Source organism: Panulirus ornatus, chromosome 35, assembly GCF_036320965.1.
Source record: "Panulirus ornatus isolate Po-2019 chromosome 35, ASM3632096v1, whole genome shotgun sequence".
Lineage (NCBI taxonomy): Eukaryota > Metazoa > Arthropoda > Malacostraca > Decapoda > Palinuridae > Panulirus > Panulirus ornatus.
The window spans coordinates 1,560,642-1,573,062 of record NC_092258.1 but is presented as its reverse complement, the minus strand read 5'-3'; the positions used below and the strand labels follow the sequence as shown (position 1 = coordinate 1,573,062).

General features: G+C 44.9%; 1 protein-coding gene across 2 annotated transcripts in view; it reads left to right on the top strand.

Moving 5' to 3' along the window:
• Positions 1-12,421, top strand: part of LOC139760067 (uncharacterized) — a 181,638-nt gene that overhangs the window by 95,569 nt on the left and 73,648 nt on the right. For both annotated transcript variants that reach the window (XM_071682856.1, XM_071682855.1), the window contains one exon: positions 6,752-6,877. The gene's annotated coding sequence lies outside the window, so the exon portion shown is untranslated. The remainder of the gene's footprint in view (positions 1-6,751; positions 6,878-12,421) is intronic.

The following is a 12,421-nucleotide window of genomic DNA, read 5'->3' as shown; positions in this document are numbered from 1 at the left end:
CAAGAGATTTCCTTCACATTTAACAGAACTAATGGATTAGATGCACGATATGGTCCTGACGAAGAAAAAATAATGATACTGTGCCCCACATGAACATACTCTTCCCTGGAAATTATATGTGGAGGAGAATAAATCGAGACAAAACACTGGCCCAGAAGAACAAGAACCAAATCCACCAGATGAGCTTCCCAACCAGAGGTTGCTGATTGAATTCTCGCATGCAAATGTAAGAGTAACGTCATTAGTGAAGGACCCCACCAGCAGGCAAGCCTCACACACCCCTCACATCTGGACCCTGGGAAGCCAGCCCTCCCTTTTCTTCTTCGAGGCTCAAATTGTTCATCTGTTTGGGATGTAAAAGTCTTCTTGTCTCAGACTCAAGCCGGTATTCATTATTCCCACACATCTGTCTATCTTTAAAATGAATGTTTTTAAAATCTCGATGTTCTTCAGTGTTGTATCTCTTGCCCTGTACTCACAAATTTACAGCCAAACTTCACTCATAGAAACACATCAGTTCTCTACTTTTGAAAAGTTGAATGTTCTTTACTTCACTCGATTATACATCATCACTCCAGTACATGTCCTCCACCCTGGGATGTGAGACTGTCCCAGAATGGACAGTTGTCAGTCTTGGACATGGGATGACTCCACACCTGATCATGTTGTTTACTCCTGGACAAGGAAATGCTCTTCACTGCTTAATACGGAGATGTTTTCTTCACTTCCAGCCACAGGGATGGTCATCACTCTTAGACATGAGGCTCTTTTTACCTACTGGACACCGGGATGTTTTCATTATTCTTCGTACTGTGTCGAAGTTTCACGTCTGGATATCACTTAGTTCTTCGCTCAAGCACATCCGGCTGAATTTCAGACAAGGAACACACGACCACTAAATGTTCTGGTTCATCTCTCATGAATATCTTTTTCTTTTCCTTACTCATGAATATTGAAATACATTTCTCCACTTTTGTACATGCGGTTAAGCCTCGCTGGAGGATATGTGGGTGTTGATAATTGCAAGACATTTACATATTCTACACTTGAGATATGCAAGTGTTGTTCGCTCCTGTACTTGCTCTTGCTTCTCACTCGTAGACACGAGGATGTTTCTTAGAGAAGAATATTCTATTTTTCATGTCACGTGGGTGTCCACTACTCGGAAACACTTCGTTTTTCATTACAACACATTCGGTTTTCCTTCACTGTAGAACAGGCGTCTGGCAGTACTCGAACCGTTCTTACTTTTACTCTTTTTGTTCATAACAGAAACTCCCCTGGAATACGTACGTTCTGTTTCACACTACATGTACTCATAATTCGTCTAAACGAGTTTACATGTACCATTATACACAAATGTTAATTACACACATGGCAGATACCGTCTTGATAACTTTACCTCACACAGCTGTGAGGTAAAAAGTGATGCAAATTTGACTTGGCTTATAATAGCATTACAGTTACAGTTTTGATAGTTTGCATCATTTGTTCACATGGAAACATAGATAAATGGCTTCATCATTATGATGAACTTTTGAACGTAAAATCCCATGACAATCAGGAATATAATTCTCTCTCTAACTACCAGTGTGTAATTACCTAAATGCGCCGCACAGTGGGGGAAACTACCCATTCATTGAACTTTCTCATCAGATACAATCTTTTGATTTCATTTTGCAGTCACTCTTCACACACACACACACACACACACACACACACACACACACACACACACGCTTAAGTCAGCCATCCTCAGTTTATTATGATCAGTTGACAGCGTGCACTGTAGAGAGGCAACGTGCACTGTGCACGTTAGCTGACAAGGGACAGGCTAGGGAGGCGAACAGCTGGGCACACATCACACTTGATGAGGAAATTTATGTTTACTCCGCGTAATACATTTTAATCAGTCCCTCCATCGTCGCCCTCACTGGCCCAGCCGTCGCCAACACACAGTTAATAACAACCTTGGCCATCTGTGCCTTTGGTCCTCCCCCAACTCCCTGAGCTAAGAAGTAACTCCCTAGGCACATCTGCTAATCACGCATAGTGCTATCCGTTCCGTGCCTCATGCATACCGTGCCGGGAGCCCTTCTATCTCTGTATACAGGGAGCAAGATGGTGGTTATTTCAGCAGTTGTGTAACCATCGCATGTGTGGTCTAGTGGCCCCCAGGAGACGAGTCCTCGTTCACATCTGGCTGAATCGTGTGTTTGTTGACGAGATGGTTAGTAGGGCGCTCCAGTGTGAGGGTCACCATCAGGAGGTCAGAGTGGCCCTTCTGCCATAACGAGATGGTTAATGGGGTGCTGCAGCGTGAGGCTCGCCAGCAGAAGCCCCTCACCACCTGATAACTGCCACCAGCACTTAATCACTAGTTTGTTCACCACATATGCACCAGGCATCTAATCATTAGTTAGAAATGAAACTACCTAACCCAAACCTAATCGCTAGTTGGTCCACCAGAGAACCGCGCCGAGCACCTGATCGTTAGTTTGTGCACTTAATAATAAACTTTTGGCGTCAGTCACTTTGGCCTGCACCTGTTCCTACACAGTGCACCCGGTCATTGCACTGAGCAGTCGACCCCTGCATCATGTACGTGGTCATTGCACTGTGTGCCTCGATCACTTCATGTGGCTTGACCACTGCACGGACGGTGAACTTGATCTTTACACCGTGCACTTTGATCACTGCACCGTCTACCTTGATCACTGCACGTACTTTTATATTAGCTCATTGTAGTGTATCTTGATCATTGCACCGTGCATCTGTTCATTGCACTGGGAACCCTGATCACTACACAGTGCACCATAGTATGTGCTTATCACACGTACATGATGACCATCAGCACTGTAGGTAAAAATCTAGTCATTTTAGCGGAGATTTCTGGGACTCCTTGTGTTATATCTAGCACACCAGGGTGTTTGGTCCTGCCAGTGTTTATACCTCACAAGCACCGTGAACAAAGGAAGTTTTATTAGGAATAAGGTACACGGATATTACTTTCCGGTACAGAGTATTTATAGCCACGAGTGAGGCAGGTGGATGTAAGAGAATATTATATCTCTGACCCTTGACATTCAGCCTTGAATATATTTCCATAATTTATTTTCCATATCCCTTATAAAGTGGGTTTAGGGTCAGATGGAAACCGTATATATTACTTTCACTTTCCCGGGGATCGTGTGGGAGTCCTTCTTGCTGCATGATGATGTTATTTGACATTCAGGAATTGTATGCTGTAGTACAACTCGCTATATACGGGGCGAGTAAGACATGATTTTCTCCCACTGACGAAGCTTTTTGTCCGTCAAGTAACCTCAAAATATCAGTCATGCTCACCGCTTAAGGTTATGTAAATGCCAGGAGGATGCTGCCCAACGCAACACATAAATCTGTTGAGCTAACTTTTTCTGGACGTGTCATCACCAGTGGCTGACACAGAGCGGCCACTGTGGCGTGCTTCACCTCAGGGGAACTGCCAGGCCCGTCAGGAAATGTTTACCTTGGGAAATGTTACAGAACAGGAATGGCTGCAGCGATGAGTTGATCACTATAATCTGTATCAACGACAGTTGGAGAATTAGTCGTAGTTGGTTGGTTGATTGTTTGAGCTTTTGACCTATCAATTATCAGGATCATTAAGGCCGGCAACGTTAAACGACCTCCACCATCCGATAAATCTTCAACACCATCGTCGTGTGTTCAGGAGGATTCTTAAATCACACACACTCTCACTTACGTTCGTGGCCAGTGATTAGAAGGCTTGGCTTTGTTTCTTAATGCTGAGATTTGAACTGCAGAATATAAGGATCAGAAGAAATAATGCAACATATTAAGTTACCGATGACTAGGTGACCGCAATCACTAAAAGATCCTCTTGCTTCAAGATACAGAGCTCATCCTAGGTAGAGATACCTCTCTCTTCAGACCAAAGTTAATTACTGCTACTATCTCAAACCGCAGATAAAAACTACTCCTCCCTCTAACCACATACCGAAACATGACTCCTCCCTTGAACCGCTAGTAACAATTGCACTTCGAGACCCGGTGTGAAGCAGTGGACCGAGCTATTCCTCAAGCACATTAGCGAGACGACCACAGTGGATGGAGATGAGGCGAACATGGGTAGAGTGAGTGGCTGAAGCCCATGAAAGCGGCCACAGCCGCCGGCTGTTGCATATTCATGATAACCGTGAGTGCTAGGGGGAAAAGGGAAGGGGGTGGGTTAAAGGGAAGGGGGACTGTACGGAAAAGGGCGTTGAAAAGGAATTATAGGGAGTGGTAAGAGAACGTGAGAGGAACCTCTATGGTTAGTATCTCTCTCACTTTTACTGGGGTATAGTATGTTTATTAGTATGTTTACCTGTGTATATTACCATACACAACAACTAGCACGTATAACAACCATACTTGAGGCGTGGAAATGTGATGTATGGCGGCAGAGCACGGCTGTTTACTGTGGCGCAAACCAGGTAGAGCAATGAGCGTTCAGGGCCGACTTGAGTAAGTTGTTTTGGACGAGTTAGCGTTACAGACAAGCACTTGTCTTTCCCATACGGTTATTACCGCTGGAAGCAACATGTGCAGACGTTTCCCAGAGGGTTCCTGCCTGACCCATCGTGCACACACACGTCTAAATGAGGTTACGAATGTTTGCTTTTATGTATTTGTGTGTGTGTATATATATATATATATATTTATATATATATATATATATATATATATATATATATATATATATATATTTATATGTAAAGGGTTTTTTTTCTCTGGGTTACTCATAGACCTGTACCACAGAACTCACTTGAATCCTTCTTGATGGCACTGCAGTGTATCCGGTAGATTAAAGAATGATCATTGGTTTCAGAAATCCACGTGAATGCATGAGGTTTTGCATGACGTCTTAGCCTGTCTCATATCTAAATATATATATATATATATATATATATATATATATATATATATAGAGAGAGAGAGAGAGAGAGAGAGAGAGAGAGAGAGAGAGAGAGAGAGAGAGAGAGAGAGAGAGAGCAATACCACATCCTCGAGGTTAAATCCAACATGGTCGCGACCATGACAAAAAACTTGTCAAAGAAGTTCTTTATCGATGAATCCTCCACTTTGTTCACCATTTACCTTGATCCATGAATCCTTCTCTAAAACTATATCTTAAAACACGAGCGGACAGTAGCCTGACTGACGATGTTATGGAGGAATCCCCTACCGCAGCTCCAGAGGTTGATGGAATGGCACTTACATCGTATAAGATCGTCAGTCCATCAAACAATATGATTACCAATATAATGCGTCGGTCACTCATCATACCCTAACTCAAGGGAAAACAGACACCACATAACATCTTACAGATTCATTTGACGTAAGAGATAAGATCTACGTCGATGATAACCTTCTGCTTTTACCGTCTGTATAAACTGCTCTCAGACAACAGGAGAGTCACAAGGATGGCAGAAGAATACATCCCATCTCCAAGGCGGGCAGAGATCCAGCCTGTTGAAAGATCAAGATTCAACACACGTGAAGTTTCATCTTTAGGAGATAGGAAAGAATTTTTCATACAGTCTTCATGTCACAAAAACATTCGTTTTGAATCAAGTGAGTGAGGAGAAGAGGTACACAAGTGTCTCAGCAGGGAAGGACAGAGAAACGGATCATCTACAAACCTCGTGCTACACTAAACCCCCCCCTCCCAACACACACACACACACACACACACACACACACACACACACACACACACACACCTTACTGCAGGAGGGGAGACTGCTGGAGCCAGTAAATGTTTCACTGCCAAAAATCCAAAGGGATGGAAAAACTGGACTGACATTCTGAATGAATGATTGTGCTGAGGGAGGCAGGAGGCAAGGCATTGTGTACTGTTGGACGGAATGGCTGGTAAGGCGAGCTATTAGCAGGCAGGACCTAAAGATATTCGTTTCTCTTTGGACAGGATCTTCACTACGAGGAAATTATTTCATGAAATACAAGAAAAGAATCTTATGCTACTTCTATTTCTTGTTGTTCACTTGAAAATCGTGAGTAGCAGCCATGGTGGAATAGAACCTGAGACAGTTGAATGTTAAGGAGTGAAAATGTTGGTAGATCTTTGAGGAGAGAAGTGCAGAGGGAACCTGGAGTCAGTAAGCGCATGTGTTAGCGGTCTACCAGCAGCTGCAATGCTTGCTAGTGGAAACCCAGGCTCCTCACACCAGGATGTCCAATAAAGGCTGTTGGCTGGACTGGATTTCTTAACACTGTATATGATGCTGTGGTAGAGAATACACTGAGGAATAAGAAGACCTGAATCTTGACATGTATACGTGGTGGCTATGGAAGAATGACTGAGAGGTGTATTCAAATGAGAGGACAAAGAGAGATTGGGATGACTACAGATGGAACGAAATGAATGAGTGTAATTACCTATTTGTAATCAACCATTTGTACTGTACGTCGCGAGGAAGTAGTTTTACACTCGTGTGTGTGTGTGCGTATGTGTATGTTTGGCTCTGGTATATTGACCTCTAAGTACATTATGAAATGCCTTTAAATGTAGACACTCGATGCAAGGTAAGTGGTTAATACACTGTATCCTGTAGACCCGGGAACGTAAGTGGGAGAAGTGAGCACCTTCCTCCCTTCTTACATTGTGAGACTCTTCCACGTAGCCTTGATAGATGATGGTGTTCAGTGTACAGTATAATGACTGAGCGTATTCATGTTACAGCCTGACGAGCAACGCGATGTGCACCTGGAGGTTACGTCTTATGTTCCGTCGTCTTACGGTTGATCTTCCTCCATAACTCATCCCATCTGGCATGGAACAGGTCGAAGCCAAGCAGTCAACCAGCTGGTACGTTAAGATATAATTTCAGTTCAAAAGTGCAAAGTTAATTGAAGTCAGGTTCGTTACCAGAGATAATTACTCTGCACTCCACCAGGGTCTTATTGTTCTACATATATCATCTCCCACTAACGCCCCAGCCATTACTGTTATGTGTGTGTGTGTGTGTGTGTGTGTGTGTGTGTGTGTGTGTGTGTGTGTGTGTGTGTGTGTGTGGATTCATATCATTCTTTCCAGCTGAGATGATTATCGCAGTTTTGCTCAGTTTCGGTGTATCCCATCCTCTATATTTGTTGTGGTTGAAATTCTTTCGCCAAGTATTTGTACAAGTCTCTCTGCAGGCTGTGGCAGTCTCAGATACTAATTATTTTGTATGAATTTCGCAGCATTTGTAGTCACATTCAGGCATAATATGAGTCCCTTTGGAAAGTCATTTGTATAAGAAATAACAGTTGACCCCAAACCATAGCCCTACGGAACGCCAGTGGTTATTTTTGGCTAGTTTGAAAAGGTACTTGTGTTATATTTCCTGTTCCCATACAACTAGGTAATGTTCGATCCATAAGACAAACTCTCCTTGTATGTTTTCCTGAGAGATCAATTTTCTTTTACCAGTCTTTCTGGCGGACGCAATTAGAATACGAGCGGACCCGTGTGTGAATCATGGTCAGCTACACATACACATTGTGTGTGTATTTGTGTGTGTGTGTGTGTGTGTGTGTGTGTGTGTGTACGGACGGCATTGTGGGCGTGTGTGAGGGCGGAGGAGCCAGGCCATCGAGCGAATGAAAACAAGCTTGTGAAGTGTACGGATCTGAGACCTGGCAAGGTCTCTCATTACACCGTGACCCCGTTAGCCAGGCGAACCAGCGAGACGATCTGGCTCTACCACTGGCTACACCGACACCTCTCTCTTTAACGACTAGGTACGACCATTCTACCTAACAAGGTTGTGGCTAACGACCTATCGAGCACGCCTGAGTCCTGTATGGGCGACTCGCACCCCAGTCTGTTGTTTATGGCAATTTGAACATGTTCTGGGGAGGGCCGGGCTTGAGGAGGAGGGGACTAGCAGCGGCAGGTGAGGCCGTGTCGTGTTTCAATTTGTGGAGAGTGCCGTCAGCACTGCCGGCACCCTCACCTGCAGGAGGGAGAGAAAGGACGGGATGTGAGTAGAGAGTGGGAAAGACGGTCATTGGAGAGAGAAGAGACAGGAAGAGAGAGGGAAAGAGTTGGTCAAAGAAGAGGAAAAAGATGAAGGCAAAGAGGAGATAGATTGTGGAAGAAAGATGGAAGATGAGGCAGAGAAGAAGAGGTGAACATCTGCGACGGCAACAATGAAGGACATATATGAGTGGATGACAGAGGAACGGATGATAGAGATGGAGGTAACGAAGAGGGAATACATGAGACAGGAGAAGAACACATGACGAGAAGAGAAAGGAAGAGGAAGACATAACATCAGACAGATTCAACATGTATTTAGATTTCTAGTAAGGAAAGAGAGGATGAACAGAACCAGGAACGCTGGAACATTTGGCCATAAGACCGTGGAACAGTTGGACTTAAGTCCACGGAACATATTACTGTAAGACAATGGAACATTTGTCTATCAGACTTTGAAACTAAGTTGAAAAGATGATAAAGAACACGAGAGAAATGGGTCAGTTAGCAGAGGATCAGTCATATGTGTGTGTGTGTGTGTGTGTGTGTGTGTGTGTGTGTGTGTGTGAAGATACATATATACGCACACACACACACAACTCACCGTAATACATCATTCGTTCGTTACACTTCGTTATATAGTTATTGCGTGTAAATAATTTACCTCCCACCGACCCGCTAGCGTCACCCTCTGAGGTATTAGAAAATACTTGTAATTACACGAAGGTCTGGACATCCCTGATGGTGGGAGGTAATTTGGACGGTATGTTGCTGTCTGCTTTAACTACGCAATCTATAATTTTCCACGCTAAAACCACAATTATATCGTCTCTCAAACTCCGTCAGGAAGGAATGTGATTAATAGCCTTGACCAGCTGTCAAGGTGGGGGAAGGGGGAGGGGGGGAAAGGTAAGACAATTACTATAAATATCTTCTAATTATGCTAGAATGTCAGGAAGAAGGGGTACACCCCGGCCATCATCTGCACCCAACATTACAGACAATTACCAACGTTTCCGTAAGAGGGTTCAGGAGACTCCTGTAATTACCACTTGACTTGGGCTACTGCATTACACTCTACCTCTGTTACATAATACATGAGCCACCTCGGCCAGGGAAAAGTAGGATCATCCTTGAATATTTAAGAAAGAAGAGTCGTCCTTCAGACCGGCTGCTGGACGAGATGACCTACAGCAGAGCCACCCATCCTTCGCGCTCCATCACTGTGTTATTCATCATATAATTTCCAGTGGCATGAGTGTGATAAATGCCTGCTAATTATCCACCTGCTGAGTGTGTGCAGGTAGTCGGACGGGCCCAGGCTGGGCTGGTGTGAGGGGGAGAACCCACACCGGTGACGCCACGGCCGCCTTCCTACCAGGACCATTAACAGGATAGACGCTCATCCGAGGGAAATTCCTCAGTTAGTATGTCAGTAGATAACAGATGGATGGAACGTGGAAGGAGATGATGATCATGATAATTATTGTTGTTATTATGATGTTAATGATAACAATAATGATAATGCAATGAGCTCTACACGCTAGCCCAATCAAATGGCTAACTCTCGTCGCAAGTTTTCTCGTAGGTATATGGATACTACTACTACTACTACTCTCTCTCTCTCTCTCTCTCTCTCTCTCTCTCTCTCTCTCTCTCTCTCTCTCTCTCTCTCTCTCTCTCCCATCACCGTTGTCCTGACTCTCCAAGTTGTCTGTTCCTCTCCTTACGCTGGTCATCACTGGAACCTTTGCCTTTCATGTCCCTCGTAAGAGCCACGACGACCTAACTCTGACATTGTTTTCCTCTTCCCGTTTTACTTCTATGTATTATTTTCAATGTTTCTTTATATTTCATGTAAGGCCTGTGTCCGTGACGACTACTTTTCTTCTTGAGTGGAACCTTCCTCATGAGGGAGGTGAATCCCACCGCAACTCATCGTTTGGACGAGTCATGTCTGCCTCGTGATCATTGGTGTTCTCACATCAGTTCCGGTTTATCAAGACCGTTAGTGACTCAGTAACAGCGCTGGCTGTTCTGTTGACAGCGCTGTCTACACTGGTCTCTGCTGACTGTGAGAATGAGAACATATACACCGAGTCATAACAATGATTTGAACATATAGATATTGCTGACATCTTAGAGAACATATACGTTTATGTTGACTACAACACACATAGACCACTCATGGGCAACCCGGCTACAACATCTGGCGAAGTACATGTAATTCACTTATGTCTTGAGGCCGATCCATAGACCGACTTTCGCGGTTCGGCTTCGATGTTAATTTCGTTACCAGTTGTAATTGATTTACGATCTCCTGAGGAGCAGCAGGAACAGCAGCGAGCTGGGCGTTTAGCCTGTTAAAGCTGCGGGTTCTCACCCACGTCGGCATTACTGAAGATCCTCACTCATCTTGCCCAAGCTGCAGGTCCTCACACAGCACACCATAGCTGTAAGTTCTCGTCCATCTTTCCATAACTGAAGATCCTCATCCATCTTACCATAGCTGCAGGTCCTCATCTAGCCCTCAATAGCTGCAGGTCTTCAGCTATCCAGTCCCCTCTGGACGCTACCCCAAGTCTGTCAATCCTTCCATTTACAAATTAGGCTCCGGGATGAGGCCATTTGTGCCGCGAGCGCCGTTATTATCGTTATTTGCATCACAGGAGTGAGCGAGTGACCATGTGCGCGTACAACGCATTCCGCAGATGTCACGATGGAGAGAACACATGGCCCGCCTCCCACACCCTGCCCCGACCCTGGCTTAGGAAGTGTTCCCATTATCAAGTCCATAAGATAGACTAGTTAAAAGTGAATCCTTCATACATATGAATTGAGTGAAATATTCGCTATCAAATTTTAGTGGTGCACGACACAGTAACGTGATGTTTAACCATACAAGAAATTGAAAAGAGGGGACGAATCCTTACACTGCTATCACAGCGTTTAGCCCAGTTGTTTTGATAAGGTGATAAGATCTTGCAAAGTCTTTGCTTACATTGGTATCCCAATTATTCTACCAATGGTTAGCATTCATTTCCAGGTGAGAAATGACAGGACGAAGTCAGGGCCACATGCGTGGCTTGGGACACCAGAGGGCCCATCTGCCGGGCGTGGACGAGGGGAGCAGACGGTCCCTCGCAGGTTCCAAAGTCAACTCCTGAGGGGCCCAGGTAGGTGACCTGCCACACTACTCTCGCCCATCAGGCTGGGGGTGGCAGAGCCAGGTCTTCCCTGCGCCTCAGCACGGGCTATATGCCGAGATTGCACGGCTGATTGGCGTCACAGACTCTTGGGAAGAAATGTGAAACACGGCCGGCCAGCCCTCCCTGCCTCGCCAGGCGGCTCAAAGGCCCATGGGAGAAGAACCAGACTGATACTGCTGGAGCAGGGGCTAAGCTGCTTCTCATCTAGATCCGTGTACCTCACCGCCTCCTTCCCTTCCCTCCCTCCTACCTCGCAAGCCTCCTCATTTTGATTATTGTCGCAAAAAAAGTAGGGAACTTATTGTGCAATCCTGCCTATCCCATGGACGCTGGCGCGGAAGAGGATACAGAGTGCGCAAAAAGTCCGGAGACATGTTGCTTAATAACTGAACTTTTTATAAACAGGCAGAGTTAGGATCTTTCCTGAGTATCTAGGGTAAAACATCGTTTTTTTCGTTAGGGATTAACTATGAAGTTAATGATTTTACAAAAGTCAGATACGTAATGTTTCAGGTCGTGAGAGTAACTCTGCGGCAAATGTTACATATTGTCTACACGATGCCAACGGGAGGAGCAAACTCTTGCATTCTTCAAGAGAAAACGTGAAAGGAACCATGAAAAATAACTTATTTGCAAGCAGCTGCGACGCGAACAGAAGAGAAAAATTGCTCTTAACTCGAGCTGGCTTTGATGTCGTGATATCAAAGTGACGCCACATAAAGGTTGTGTGTGGTGTGGTGCCGGGCCACAGTAGCGTGTGTGCCTATGTTCTGAACACTTAAGGCTCTCAGCACACGTCTGTGACTTGCTCTCCATATACATATGCACAGACCCAACCTGCGTTGTGTGTGGCTGTGTCTTGAATACATGGGGCCCTCAGCCCATCCCTGCAAATTGACTCAAATAGTACTCTAGTGTCAGCCTGGGTACGAACATATGTAAATTTTGTATTTATGTAATGATCACATGGGGTTCTCAGCCCCGCTCGATACTTTGCCTCACATTCATCTATATTTGTGTAGCTCTGTACTCTGAAAGTTGTCGAGTGGCTGTAACGTCTTGCCGACCACCGTAGGAGGAGGGGTGGTAAATAGAATTATTAGACTGATTAATTCTCCAGGTCAACAGTGCCAGCCAGAGTGCCTCAAGGAAGCATAGATGTCATCCTGGTAATAAACTT